This window comes from Phocoena sinus, chromosome 13 (genome assembly GCF_008692025.1).
Source record: "Phocoena sinus isolate mPhoSin1 chromosome 13, mPhoSin1.pri, whole genome shotgun sequence".
In the NCBI taxonomy this organism is placed as follows: Eukaryota; Metazoa; Chordata; class Mammalia; order Artiodactyla; family Phocoenidae; genus Phocoena; species Phocoena sinus.
Window position 1 is genome coordinate 77,356,912 of NC_045775.1, and position 15,651 is coordinate 77,372,562.

The following is a 15,651-nucleotide window of genomic DNA, read 5'->3' on the forward strand; positions in this document are numbered from 1 at the left end:
TCAGCAGATGGGAGCTTTATTACTCTTCTTCATCTTGTGGTGAGGAAGCAGCTGGGGTCTAGTCCTTGCGCACTTGAGCTGAGCCACACTGGGGGTCCTTCACGCTCCGGCCCACGCTGAGATGCAGGGTTGAGTTGGGGTCACTGCCATAGGGCTTGGTAAACGAAAGCTGGAGGATTGTTTTTAAGCCAGTGTGGACCCCCAAGTGGAACATCTTCCTTCCCAGGGCAAACCCCTTCAGAACCCTTGGAAAATCCCAGTTTCACTTTTAGCAAGACCCTGCCGCAGCAGGGGAAAGCCCCCACTGTAACCAACCTTCTCCAAAGGCAGTGTCCCCTTGTGGGGGGATGCACTCGTTCTATGCCCCTTGCTTCCTGCACCCTGCTCTTCACACTGCTAATGCCTTAGCTCCACCCCATCTTGCCTTCTTTATCTTTTTGCCTTTTCCAGCTCTGCTTCTCTCTCATTTTGGACAGCTACTGCACTGCTTTCAGGTTCTGGATTGTCTATCCGCCTGGATGAGGAGTCTCTGCTCAAAGACCTCAGTGAAGCCTCTCTTGCTGTCTCCTCAAGCAACTCAGTGTAACCCTGTACTTAGGTTACCGCTTCCAAATAATCCTGCCCTAATTTGCCTCCAGGCACAGAGTGGAGTAAACCAGGTACCCACCCCAGGGCTTTGAGTTCCTGCAGTGTTTCTAGCATAAGCTCTGCGCTTTAGGTCTATAAACACAGCAGGAAGGTCTGTGTACTACAAGGAAAGCTGTTCCACTTGGGAAACACAGAGTTTTAAAATGTTGCATTTTTCTAAGTCGCAATCCGTGAAAGAAGTAACTGATAAAATGGACTTCGTTAAAGTTAAAAACTTCAGCTCTGCTGAGACAATGTCAAGAGAGTGATAAGACAAGCCACAGACCGGAAGAACTATTTGCAAAAGATACATCTGATAAAGGACTGTTATCCAAATTATACAAAGTACTTTTAAAACTCAACAATAAGAGAACAAACAACCTGATTAAAATAAGGGCCACGAGCTTGACAGACACCTCATCAAAGAATATATGAAAATGGCAATTTAGCATAAGAAAAGATGCTCCACGTCATAGTCATTAGGGAAACGCGAATTAAAACAACGAGTTACCACCACACACCTATTAGAATGACCAAAATCCAAAACACTGGCAACATCAAATACTGGCAAGGACGTGCAGCAGCAGGAACTCTCACTCATTGCTGGTGGGAACGCAAAATGGTGCAGCCACTTCAGAAAACAGTTTCCCAGTTTCTTTCAAAACTAAACATACTCTTATCGTATGATCCAGCAGTCGTACTCCTGGTATTTACCCAAAGGAGTTGAAGACTCACGTCCACACAAAAAACTGCACAGAGATGTTTATAGCAGCTTTATTCACAATTGCCAAATTGGAAGCAACCAAGATGTCCTCCGGTAGGTGAATGGATAAATAAAGTGTGGTACATCCACACAAGGGAATATATTGAGTGCTAAAAAGAAATGAGCTATCAAGCCATGGAAAGACATGGAGGAAACTTAAATGCATATTACTAAGTGAAAGAAGCCAGTGTGAGAAGATTCCATCTATATGACATCTGGAAAAGGCAGAGCTATAGACACAGCAGAAAGACTAGTGGTTGGCAGGGGTTAAGGGGAGGGGGAGATGGACAGGTGGAGCACAGAGGATTTGTAGGGCAGTGAAACTACTCTGCATGATGGATACATGCCATTATACATTTGTCCAAATCTATAGAATGTACACCACCAAGAGCGAACCTTAATGTAAACTATGGACTTTGGATGATAATGATGTGTTCATCAATTGTAACAAATGTACCACTCTGATGGGGGATGTGGATAAGGGGAGAGGATATGCATATCTGGGGACAGGGAGTATATGGGAAGTCCCTGTACGTTTTCAATTTTGCCGTGAACCTAAAATTGCTCGAAAAATACAAAGTCTTTGAAAAAATATGGCAATCTCCTAATACAGAATCATACCAACACTGAAAAAGTATTTCCCACCTATAACCCAGCAGGGCGATAAAAAAGTGATACCTTTTTTATTGTGGGTGAAAGTGGTGTAGAACTGGTACTTGCTGATGGCCTGGAAAGCAATTTGAAACCAAGTATTAAAAGCTACAAAAAAAAAATAAATAAATAAAAATAAAAATTAAAAAAAAAAAAAAGCTACAAAAATATTTGTACCCGTATGTTCTGGAAAATTTCTCCAGTGGATATAATCTTAGACTTGTCACAGTAGGGTATGAACAGAGATGTTAAAGGTTGAAAGCAGTTGAAATGTTCAGAAATAAAGGGTCATTTAAGTAAACTATGATAATCCACTCAATACAATTTTAAACATTAAAATCATGAATTGATGGGAATTCCCTGGCGGCGCAGTGGGTAAGACTCCACGCTCCCAATGCAGGGGGCCGGGGTTCGATCCCTGGTCAGGGAACTAGATCCCACATGCATGCCACATGCCGTGCAACTAAGGAGCCCACCTGCTGCATAAGAGCCGGTTCAACCAAATAAGTAAATCTTTAAAAAAAATTATGGATTGTTATAATTATGAAAACTACGTAAGAACAAGAAAAATGCTTATAGTATACCTAATAAAAATATACATTCAGCATGATTACAACTAAAAATGTTTTAAAAACATTCGGTGAAAATACATCAAGATGCGTTTTCCTCACTCTTTTTTCTAGTTTCTAAGTTCCTGCGATGTATATTACCACGATTATATTACTTTTACAAATGGAAGACTTAAAAATAACTCACTTCCCTTCCCGGGGAGCAGTGCTTACTGCAGAGCCGCACTCTGCCCGGAAACAGCCTTCAGAACGTGGCTTCTGTCTTTCTGGGGCTGAATCAAGTAGTGTGTGTGTGTGTGTGTGTGTGTGTGTGTGTGTGTTGCTTTCTGTTCCATATTGTCTGTGTTGTGTATTCCTATGTCGTCTCATAATTTTCCAGTTTAGTACGTTTATGTCTTTCCCACAACTATTAAAATTTTCAAAAAACTGTGGCAAAACGTATATAACATAAAATTTGCCATTTGAATCATTCAGTGTACAGCTCAGTGGCATTAGGTACATTCATATTGCAATATCAGTGGCATCCATCTCCAGAACTTTCTCACATTCCCATCAAAAACGAACTTTCTCACATTCCCATCAAAAACGAACTCCCCCTCTCCGGGGCTGACAGTGCAGTGGCGCAGAGAGAACAAGGGAGAACAGAGAAAGAAGGACACAGCATGAGAAGTACGCTGAGTGTGGTGACGGAGAACCGCAGGGGGCTTTCTGGAAAACCTAAGTGTTGTCGGATGAGTGGAGGAGGGGTCCTGGAGGGAAGTGAGGAGGAGCCCTGGGGGGTCCAGGCAGAGGGAGGGGAACACAGAGTATGAGGATGAAGGGGTCTTTGCGCAGGGTGAGTGTGTGTGTGTGTGTGAGCGCGCGCGCAGGCAGGAGAACTGAGGGAGATGGCAGGCCCGGGGGCTGGGGGGTGCAGGAGTGTATTTTAGGTGTGGTGGAAGGTGTGGAAGACCTGCTTCTCTCGCCCGGTTGAGAGGAAGAAGTGCCCCGGGCTTGGCCAAGTGCACAGCCAAGAGCAGGAGCAAACGCCAGTATCTCGTGCGGGCTGCTGACTCTACCACACTCTGTACCCGCACGACCTCCCGGGCCAGGTGCCAGGGAGCCCTGTTTCCCAGACACCAAGGCCGAGACACAGGTCAGTGCAGCCTCTCACCCAGCACTGCCCAAGCCCGGAACCACCACTTTGCTCTGCATCCTGGTTTACGGCTGGGCGGCTGTGGGTACAGTGCCTGCGGTACGGCAGGCAGGCGATTGTTATCTCTAAATTTGTAGGAGTGAAAACAGGTGGAGGGACCAGAAGCTGCCGCCCAAGGTCGAAGAGCAAGTGAGTGAAGACTGAATAAGTGATTGCATGAAAGAGCGAATGAAGAGAGAAAAAAAAAGAGTCCTATGCCCCAGCATCCTCTCCCTCATTCCCTCCCAGGGTCCTGGGGGAGGGAGGTTTCATCACTCCACTGGGCCTGGGGAAGACAGAGGGAGGCCTGTGGGGGGAGGAGGGGAGAGGAAGGGGGAGCAGGGCCCACCACAGAAGATGAAAAGAAGATTCTAGACTCTTCAGAGCACACTTGGGTGTGCTTTCTTCTGCTTCTTTCCTAAAGCCTCGTCTAGACCCTACTTACTGTAAATGCAACGTTATGTCCTGTTTTTCCTTTCTTATTTGCATAAACATTCTCTGAGTCTCTTACAAAATATTTGACATTGTTGAGCGTTGAATAACTGTCTGCCAAGTAAATGGACCACAATTTATGAAAATTTCCTCTTACTGTCAATCATTTACATTGTTTCGATAATTTCTAAAGTCCGCAAACAATGCTGTTAAATAATTCGAAAAACACCAAGAGTAACCTTTCCTGAGACTGATCTCCAGACTGGGTTTCAAAGGTCTGAGCAGTTTCTTTGGGCCCTGTCGGTTTCGACCTTCCAAGGTACCTAAGGTGTCTGTGGGTCTTCCACAGAGGTCAGAACCGAGACACTGCATCTGTGCTTGTAAGTGAACTTGTTCCTCAGCCCGAACAGCTGCTGGAGGGGGGCCGCCCTATATAACGTCCCCACATAAAAGGGGCAGGTGTGCGGGTGGGACCCAGGGTGGCAGCAGCTCTGCCTGACTCCCCTTGCTCGTGGGGGTCAATTGCCTGCCTCGGGTGTCCCCCCAACCCCTCCTCGGGCCATTCCCTTCAACTTCCCTTGGGAACGAGTCCAGAGTACAGGAATTCTTGCACGTTTTAATCTGACCTCATCTGAAGGGCAGCCTCAGAGTCCCCAGCTGTTGCAGCAGACCCCAGGCACGCAAAGACAGAGGCCTGTGGCTGGCTTGCGGTTGCTGTGATCAGCTGTGATCACGCTGAAGTCCAAACGGCAGCCCTGGCAGGCACCACGCGGCACTTTGCGCTAGTGGATGGTGTCCTGAGGCCCTGGGGGAGACCCTGCCCTGGGAGCCTGGGCTCCCGCCAGCTCAGTCTCCGACTGGCTGATGCCCATGGGCCAGACACCTCTGGCAAGAAACCAACAGAACATACAAGGGAGAAGAAAACTGCTGAGACCCGTTCTTGGTGCCATCTCCAAGTCTGAGTACGCAGCAGACCATCACCAAGGCGTGGAAGCTTTCCAGAAAGGACCACCTCCTTCCTGGTCGGCTTATCTCCTGCCCATCCACCGTCACCCTTTACCGCCCTTACCTGACTGTATCAGGCCCAGTAACTCAGCAGGTGTCCGTCAGCCACCCCCAAAGATGCACCGAGGAGAGCATCCGTGACCCTGTCCTCAGGGAGGGGACACCATTTGGTCATGAAGGGGAGCACGTACCTGAGTGTGTGGACATCGCCGGCTGGAGCTCTTGGAGGAGAACATCCAAGACAGCGCCCCCAAACTCTGATAAATCTGTAGACCCAGCAGACTGAGGTACCCGTGTTTTTAGGTGGTTTTTTAGAAAGTCTCATTTTTCTTGTATTGATATGCCCTTGAAACCCTGGGAGGAAGTGTGGTCTTGTGGGGAGCATTTGCTGTCGGAGGAGTCCATCTGGGCCAGGGGAGTGAAGGTCACACTGTCCCCTGCTTAACCAGCGACACCACCTGGCGGGGTGGCAGGGTGAGGGAGGTATAAAGCCAGTGCGCTCCTCCCAATAAACAAAACAAACAGCAGCCCTAAAGTGGTGACTTTCTCGCAAACAATGGAATATTCAGAGAATCTGTGATGTGTGGGTTTGTAAATGAAGAGGAAACAGGAACCACAGCTCAATTCATAGTGATACCAGCCACTTCCTGAAAAACAGGAGAGCTGGTTCAAGATTATTCCTGAAATATACTGTCACTTGCATTGTAGCCGGCTTCCTTGAGGGGGCTAGAAAGGGATGAAGTGACAGCTGGCACACTGGGCATCAGCCATGGAGGTGGTCACTCGCAGATATCGCTGTAAATTTTATGGCAGCAAAAAGGTCAACTTGGTGCATTAGTGATTCAGAACTGCCGTCAAGTATCAGTCATTGAGTAGACTTGCTTTTGAGCGGTTCTTGGAAGTTTGCAGGGACTTCCTTTGAGAAAAACATTTTCGAGTGGAATTAGTTAACTGCGAACTGGGTTGCCCAGAGAATGTGAGTTCCATGTCACAGGAGGTATTTAAATGCGGGGATGAGGGTCGAGCTCTTGGCAAGGTTGTAGTAAAGGGTGTTGAAGTCTTATTTTGGAAGCTGAATTAGATAGGCTTTAAGTTCCTTTCCCAACATAGAGCTCTATAACTCTAAAGGATAGGATTTTACCAATTGCAAAGATTTTCGACTTTTAGTTGCAGTTTGCTCCAGCCACAGGAAGAGTAGGGAAGGAGCCCACGGGATGCCTTATATGCAGGGATGATGAACTGTGGGGTTTTGTATGGTGAGAAGACCAGGTAAGCTTGTGCAGGACCCAAGATAAAACTGGTCTTGCTCCAATCCTCACGGGTTGGGGTGTGAAGAGGACATCTCACCAGGTATCACTGGGTCGTGGTATTCCTGTCTCTGCCTTTTGCTTTCCAACCCCGGGGACTTGTTGGAGCTTGGGCTTAGCATCCTGCTTATAAAATAGCAAGAATGCATATGTGCATGAGGGGTTAGTTGAGACAGTGCAGGTAAAACAGGACGGTACCAAGCACATAATAAGTGCCTAATAAGTGGAGATGGTGGCTGGCCATTGAGGTCGGATCGAAGGTCAGTAAACAGTGCGTGAAAGTGTGGGTCATCTGGTTACTTTAAACTTCCAGTGAGATTGGAGGCAGGCTACCCTTCTCTGAAAACAAGTAGAAATGTGTGTGCGTGTGTGGTCAGACCCACGGACAACTTTAAAAAATAGATGTAGAAATTTTAGATTTCTTTTTATTGTTTGTTATGTGATGATGATTTTTTTCCTCTCAGAGGAGATTTTGTAGCTGCAGGGAACGCTGTTGTGGAGCTCAGTTTGGAGGGTAAGATGCCTTTCTGACAGCCATGGACTCAGAGATGTGAAATCCTCAGGGTGGCTAGAGAGGGTGGATCTGTGATGTTCAGAGCCAACGTGTGAGTGTGAAGTTCTGTATGTTTAAAATAGTTATGTTTTAAATAGTTACAGCCTGGAAAACATTATTTTCAAAGTCATGTGTCTTTTTAGAGAAAATTTAGGATATAGCAAAGCAAAGAGAAGAGGAAAAGAAAACATTCATACAATTCTACCCCACAGATATAACCGGCAACCTCTGTTAGGTCACCTTCCAGATTCTCTCTTTTAAAAGTGGAGCTGGGATTTCCCTGGTGGTTCAGTGGTTAAGAATCCACCTGCCAATGCAGGGGACACGGGTTTAAGCCCTGGTCCGGGAAGATCCCACATGCTGCGGAGCAGCTAAGCCCGTGCGCCACAACTACTGAGGCTGCACGCCACTACTACTGAAGCCTGTGCGCCTAGAGCCCGTGCTCCGCAACAAGAGAAGCCACCGTAATGAGAAGCCCGTACACCGAAACGAAGAGTAGACCCCACTCGCCGCAGCTAGAGAAAGCCCGCACACAGCAACAAAGACTCAGCACAGCCAAAAATAAAATAAATAAGTTAAAAAAAAATACGCTGTGGGATGTTATGTGGCAGCCTGGATGGGAGGGGAGTTTGGGGGAGAATGCATACATGTATATGTATGGCTGAGTCCCCTTTCTGTGCACCTGAAACTATCACGACATTGTTAATCGGCTATACTCCAATATAAAATAAAGAGTTAAAAAAAAATAAATAAAACTACATTGTGGGGACTTCCCTGGCGGTCCAGTGGTTAAGACTTCGCCTTCCAATGCAGGGAGTACAGGTTTGATCTGTGGTCGGGGAGCTAATATCCCACATGCCTCACGGCCAAAAAACCAAAACATAAAACAGAAGCGATATTGTAACAAATTCAATAAAGACTTTAAAAATGGTTCACATCAAAAAAAAAAATCTTAAAAAAAATACATTGTGTACATAGAAAACAAATTCATGGTTACCGAAGGGAAAAGGGGAGAGAGGGATAAATTTGGAATTTGGGATTAACAGATACAGACTACTATGTATAAAATAGATAACAAGGACCTACTACTTTATAGCACAGGGAACTATATGCAATGTCTTATAATAACCTATAATGGCAAAGAATCTGAAAAATAATATATATATATGTATAACTGAATCACTTTGCTATACACCTGAAACATTGTAAATCAACTATACTTCAATAAAAAATAAAAATCAAAAAAACAACAAATATATTGTGAATATCTTTCCAGTTATTAAGCATTCTTGCACAGCATCATTTTAGGGGCTCTCTTTACATTGTATTGTTGTATTTTTTTATTTCACCGGTGGATACTTAGGTTTTCAGCATGTTTTCAGTACGCTCGCATGTCTTTGCTGTTAATAATCCCTATGTGTAACCATAAGGACCTTTTCATGATAAATTCCCAGAAGTGGAATTGCTGGGTCAATAAATATACACAACTTTATGGCTCTTGGTACATGTTACCAAATTGCCCTTCACGGTAGTGGCACCAGTCTGTACTCCGAGCCATGGAATACTAATGGGCTCATTTTTCAGCACTCTTATCTACCTGGAGTATTATTTTCTGGTGTAATCTGGTAAAATGCGTTTTAAAAATGGATTCCTTTTTTGTTTATTTTTTGTTTGAACAACTCCAATCTGTATTAGAAACAAGTTTGTCTTTCATTTTTATTACTGTTTATTATTCATTAAAATACTGATCTTCTGGTTTCTGTCCTTCAGTATATATTTTTAAAACATTCACTTATTGAAACCACTTGGAATTTCTTTTGGTGCAAGATGTGAAAGGCTAAAACTTGCTTTTTCCCTAATAGTTACTAATTGTCCCAGCACCCTTTATTATAGAATCCAGTCTCTCGCCGTGTATGTGAATGCCGCTTGTAACATATAATCCATATATTCTACTGGGGTCTGTTCTTGAATCACTGTATTTTAATTACTGGGATCAGTAATTGTAAACTGGCCAGTATGTGTCTAGTAGCTGTTAATCCCTTTGGGAGGGAGAGACTCTTACCTCTGAGAAAGAAAACCTTTCTGATTCTCAAAAGATGACTTAGTCACACATTCTTCCATCTCTGCGTTTTTTTCCTCCGTTGGGACGTAAGGATGGGAAAAACAGGCCTTCACGGTGAGGAAGAAGGAATCCAGAATTCAGAATGTGGCCGACCAGTAACAAAAGCTCCTGCGAAAACTTAAGATCCCCCAGTCTCAGAGGGTAGGGGTGGTCACAGAAGAGGCTGAAGACCAGCCTCAGGGATTCTGACACTTTGAGAAGTCAGCCTGACTCTGAGACCCTGATAAGAAATTAAAAACTGAGAGTTTGGGGAGATGGGAGAAGTTTTGTTCTCAAGCTTTTAGAAAAAAATAAAGTTTTTAAAGGATCAAAGAACAACCTCTCAGTAAGTCAATAACTTCCTTGTACCTATATGCTCAAGATACATCTTTTTAAATGCAGGAACTATAATATGTTCAGCTACTGCAATAACAAATTCTACTTCTGTGGAAAAAAGTACCGATGAGTGGAAATTGTGCTCTCTCATCTCACCATGCTTCTGAGCGACCTGAGTGTTCATACCACGAACCCACAGCCGGAGCAGTACAGACTTTGGGGGGAGGTGAATTGTAATTTTAGATAAATTTAGAGGAGAAAATAAATTATCTGGAGTGATTGGAAAACTAAAACTGGAAAGTAAGAGGTGATATCATATCAGGTTGAAGGATATAGAAACATCAAGTTTTACGTGCACCAGATTAGCCAGCTTAGAGATGCTGAAGGCCAGTGGGTGCTGGGTCGCTGTGATGCTGCCTCGGCTCCGTCCCATTGCTGGTTTGTCCTTACTGCTCCTTTTGTGCATATAGCTTTGTAAGCTGCCCCAAATCCTTTCTGGAATTGGACAGTGCCAGAATAAATAAAAATATCTATCCTTAAGTGCTTTCTGATGTGTTGTGAAATTGAATTTTAACTGTCAAGTTAATAAAAATAAAAGGATTACTTTTGTTTTAATCTCTCATTACTTAAAAGACACTAGTTCCTTTTTCAGTGCTTTTTAGCACAGTGCCTCATGTTGGTAGTCAGTTAGGTGTCCTTCTACAGCGGCATATATTGGTAGCTCCTCATGCAGTCATATACACTCAGTTTTATATATATATATATATATATATATATATATATATATATATATATGTAGAGGGTTTTCTGCAGATAATTATTTGCTTTACAGAATAGGATCATATTTTAAATACATTCTGTTTTTGTTCTCTGAGGATCCCTGGCAATCTTGCCAAATCGTTTTTTTAAGTCATTCCTTTGATGGCTGCATGATATTTTAAGGTGTGGATAGATCCCAATTTAATGAGTGATTCCCTACTCATTAACTTGGCATTGTTTCCAGTGTTTATTTTACCCAAATAAAGGAAATTGAAATAATCATCAATTATTTGTATATTTATTTATTGTATATTTATTGATATAAATAAATATATAACATTTATATTATACATTTGTATATTTATTCTTAGGTAGCAGTGCTTTTACTTTATAGGGGACATATTTCCAGGAGTGCTGAGTTAGAGTATGTGATTTATATTAGACACTACTAGATACTGCCAAACTGTTTTCGAGGCGTTTGCAGTGTCTCGACAGCCCCCGTGGGGCTGTCCACATTCTCTCCAGCAGTGAGTGGTGTCCTGCTTTTACATTTTTACCCAGTGACCATTTGTATGCAAACGACGGGTTTCCATTTTCTGGAAAATGTCTTCTTAACCTTGACGCGTCGCAACTCATTCTACGAAGATGAAATTTTTCTGTAGAGGTTATGGCGGGAGATTGAGAACATGTGAGTCAACCTTCTTCTCATAAGCGCACAGATACACACAGAGGTCTTAATTTAGTTTGGATACTAAAAGCAGGGCAGGGAAGCCGTTGGGGAGATTTTGTTCTGTTCAGCAGAGGCTGAACAGGCTCAAGTATGGGACAGCTGTCCATTGAAAGGCCTCGTCTATCAAATCAGGCCTAGTTCACAAGGCAAACATCCTCTACGTCCCTCACACGCAGCAGCACACCCACTTGGATATTACCTAGATAAAACCTCAGTAGCATCATTTCCTCTTCCACGGATCAGCTCCTCATGCACTGGCTGGGCTGGCAGAGTCCTGATAGAGGAAGACGCAAAAGCCCTTGGAGGTGCAAAGCCCTTGGAGGAAAGACTGGGTGCAGTCGGAGCCCCAGAGTGCTTTTCTTTGCACCTCCTTCAGCCCCCCACACGGCTGAGTGGGCCACCATAGATGGGGTTCTGGGTTTCTGGGGAGGTGGGCTTTGAGCGGGGTCCAGAGAAGGTCTTCCACAAATGCCTGCTCCTCTTGTAGAAGTCACCTTTCTTCCCATCCCCAAATCTCTCTGGGTCCCCCAAGCTTGGCTGAGGCCCGGAGTGTGGTGAACGGGGAGAGACAGGAGTCACATCCTCCCTTTGGCCCCGCCTGGCCCTCCCTGGCCAGCAGGTCTAGCCAAGCCGTCAGCTTTCCGCCCACAGGATGCTGAGGGGATGCAGGGGGTGAAGGAGGGTCTTCCGCTTCCCGCCAACACTTCAAATCTTCCCCTCTTCACGTTGCCCGCACTCAACCACAGAGACCTCCACAAATCTGCTGTGAGAGGCTGCAAACCCTTCTGTCAGCAGGAACACAGCTTTTCTGGAAGGAAGCAATTCATGCCTTTGCCTGTGTTCCCATCAGCTGGGTATTTACCTGGTGGCTTGTTTACCGTCTGTCCAGGCCTGGTTCTAGGGTGGGGTGAGTGAGGTCTCCCAAGGGCACTCACTCTGGGCGTCACCCAGGTGCCAGCCCTGTGTCCGTGTCCGCGAAGATGATGTAAGCCCAGGATCTGTGCCAAGGATACATTAGGTGCTCAATTAGCATCTAATACATTGAGCTTGTGTTCTCCAGGGGGTATGTAGACTGTACTTGGCAGAGTAAACATTCAGAAAGTGGAGAAGTTGAGTCCTCACCGCCTTGGGATGCCCAGCAAGGTTAGGTGGGGTATCCAGGAGGAGAGGTGCTGACGGGGCGGAGAGGGAGGGCAGTGCTCCCGGCCCACTGCCATTGGAGCAGCCTGCCTGTGGGCACACGAGGCCTCCTAGGTGAGCCTTCTCTCTTGTTTGTTTTTTAACATCTTTATTGGAGTATAATTGCTTTACAATGGTGTGTTAGTTTCTGCTTTATAACAAAGTGAATCAGTTATACATATACATATGTTCCCATATCTCTTCCCTCTTGCATCTCCCTCCCTCCCACCCTCCCTATCCCACCCCTCTAGGTGGTCACAAAGCACCGAGCTGATCTCCCTGTGTTATGTGGCTTCCCACTAGCTATCTATTTTACGTTTGGTAGTGTATATATGTCCACGCCACTCTCTCACTTTGTCACAGCTTACCCTTCCCCCTCCCCGTGTTCTCAAGTCCATTCTCTAGTAGGTCTGTGTCTTTATTCCCGTCTTACCCCTAGGTTCTTCACGACATTTTTCTTTTCTTAGATTCCATATATATGTGTTAGCATATGATATTTGTTTTTCTCTTTCTGACTTATACCCTGAGCAAACCATAATTCAAAAAGAGTCATGTACCAATATGTTCATTGCAGCTCTATTTACAATAGCCAGGACATGGAAGCAACCTACGTGTCCATCAACAGATGAATGGATAAAGAAGATGTGGCACATGTATACAATGGAATACTACTCAGCCATAAAAAGAAATGAAATTGAGTCATTTGTAGTGAGGTGGATGGACCTAGAGTCTGTCATACAGAGTGAAGTAAGTCGCTTGTTTGTTTATTCACGTAGACTCTGGCCTCGGGGCTTGGGAATGCTGACCACTTGTGCAGGTGGCAGGATGGGGCCAGAGGGTTCCCACAGGTCTTGGTCCTCTCACTCCAGGAAATGAGGGAATGGCTCGAAAGAAGGGAACTGCAGCCTAGAAGCCTCTTTGGTGGCAGATGTGAGTCTGGAGGGCTGTGCTCTGTCGCCCTGTCCACCTTCATGCCAGCACAGGGTGGTCTGGGCACACAGATGTTGCCCAAGTTAATATATTTGAAGTGGCAGCAAGCAGCCTGAGGAAGAGGGCCACTAACTGCAGGGAGAGGGACAGGTAATTAGTTCACATAAATGAGGGGCAGGATGGGAGATGGCCTGCAATCAATAATATATGAACCTAGAGACCGTCATACAGAGTGAAGTAAGTCAGAAAGAGAAAAACAAATAGCGTATATGAACGCATATATGTGGAATCTAGAAAAATGGTAAAGATGAACTTATTTGCAAAGCAGAAATAGAGACACAGATGTAGAGAATAAACATATGGCTACCAAGGGGTAAGGGGGGGTGGTGGGATGAACTGGGAGATTGGGATTGATTTATATACACTATTGATACGATGTATAAAATAGCCAACTAATGAGAACCTACTGTGGAGCACAGGGAGCTCTACTCAATGCTCTGTGGTGATCTAAATGGGAAGGAAATCCAAAAAAGAGGGGATATATGTATACGTATAGCTGATTCACTTTGCTGTACAGCAGAAACTAACACAACATTGTAAAGCAACTCTACTCCAATAAAAATTAATTAAAAAATAATATGTGAACAGAGAGGTAGGCAGTTTCCATTCAAATTTAGAAGCAGAAGTTAGGCTCTAACGATGAGGACTCGCATGTAAAATGCTGTCGATTAATGGAAAAAAGCACTACCCCGGAGAACCAATGATACTGTGCAGGAACAGGCGTGCCTTTTTCAGCACTTCTGCTTTCGGCTTGATAAGAATCACACGTGTCTGGCTTCCCTGGTGGCGCAGTGGCTGAGAGTCCGCCTGCCGATGCAGGGGACACGGGTTCGTGCCCCAGTCCGGGAAGATCCCACATGCCGCGGAGCTGCTGGGCCCGTGAGCCATGGCCGCTGAACCTGCGCGTCCGGAGCCTGTGCTCTGCAACGGGAGAGGCCACAACAGTGAGAGGCCCGCGTACCGCAAAAAAAAAAAAAAAGAAAAAAAGAATCACACGTGTCTCGCATATTTCTGTGAATCTCAAACTGATCCAGTGCTGGGGACTGTGGTTTCCTTCTGTTGGAGTTGATGCACTGAGCTTTGTAGCAGGAGGACACCAGGAGCCAGTGACTCACAGCCACTGAGGAGTGTCCGTGACGCATCTGAGGAGGTTTCCCAAGAAGTGACAGAGAAAATCTCTTTTGTCCTCCACACCTGGAAAGGCCTCTGAAGACAGGGCTCTTTCTCTCTTTCCCTTTGACTGGGTGGTAGATTCGGATCAGCTCTGTAGCCCACACGGGGCCGGGGATGACTTTCTGAAAACAAGTTGCTCACTTCCCACAGGTAGAGAGTGAGCGGCTGGGGTGAGGGGGTGGGGCTGAGTAAGGATGAAAAGGAGGGGGATGTGGGAGCCCCCTTCTTCCTTTGAACTTGGCCCCGCTGGGGCTGGGCGGGCACCACACCTGCAAGCTGGGGCCCAGAATCCTCCACCCTTGCTTCCCACTAAGAGGAAGGAAGGAGAGGAAACAAGCACTGCCCCAGACCCTCCTATCTGTGGTCATTCAAGGCCAGCAGCAAGACCAAGGAGGAGATACTGCTGGAACCCCCATTTCAAAGGGAAGAACAGGCTCACAGAAGTCAAGTAGCTCCCCCGATGTTGTACAGCTGGTAGAGCTAGGTCCTGTTGTCCAGCCATATCAGCATGCATCACAGTGATTTCTGTTGTACAAATTTTTAAAAATCGTGATTTATGAACAAATCCCTCACTGATGGATATTTAAACTGATTCCAATTTTTTAAGATTACGATCACCAGAACCTCTTTTAAAAGAAGTTGTTTCTTTTTTCCAAACCTCCGTTTTTTTCCCCAGTTATAAAAATAATAGATGATTATTGTAAAAATTCACAGACCACGGAAACGTACCATGCAGAAATGGAAATTCCCCAGAGGAAATGCCATCAACAGTTTGGAGCATATCCTTCCAGACCTTTTTCTATTCATATAGGAACAAATATGTCCAGAGGTCTTGATTAGAGAAAAAAATCAAGCAATAAGATTCAATATTCTATGTTATATATTGTATATTATATTTTATAAGATTTCAATTTTCTGTTTAAAAAGTACACGCAGGAAAAATCTGGAAGAACAAGAAACTTTCAAATACCAATTTTACACATTTCTGAAATGTTCTGTACTTGGATTTTTAAAATATCTCTTTATAGAAGTATAATGTATATCTATTTCCATAGCTATATATGAAAGTTGACATCTCATGACTGTACAGCTCTATTGACTTTTCACAAATTGAACACACCCCTATGACCAGCTCCCACATGGAGAAACAGAACATGCCCACCCCAAACCTCCTACGCCCTTCTCATGACCATCCCTGCACCAAGGGTACCCATATCCTGACTTCTAACTTATATATATTTGCCTGTTTTTATCTGTGCTTGAATTTTAACAGCGACAACGTATTACATTTAAAATGAGAAT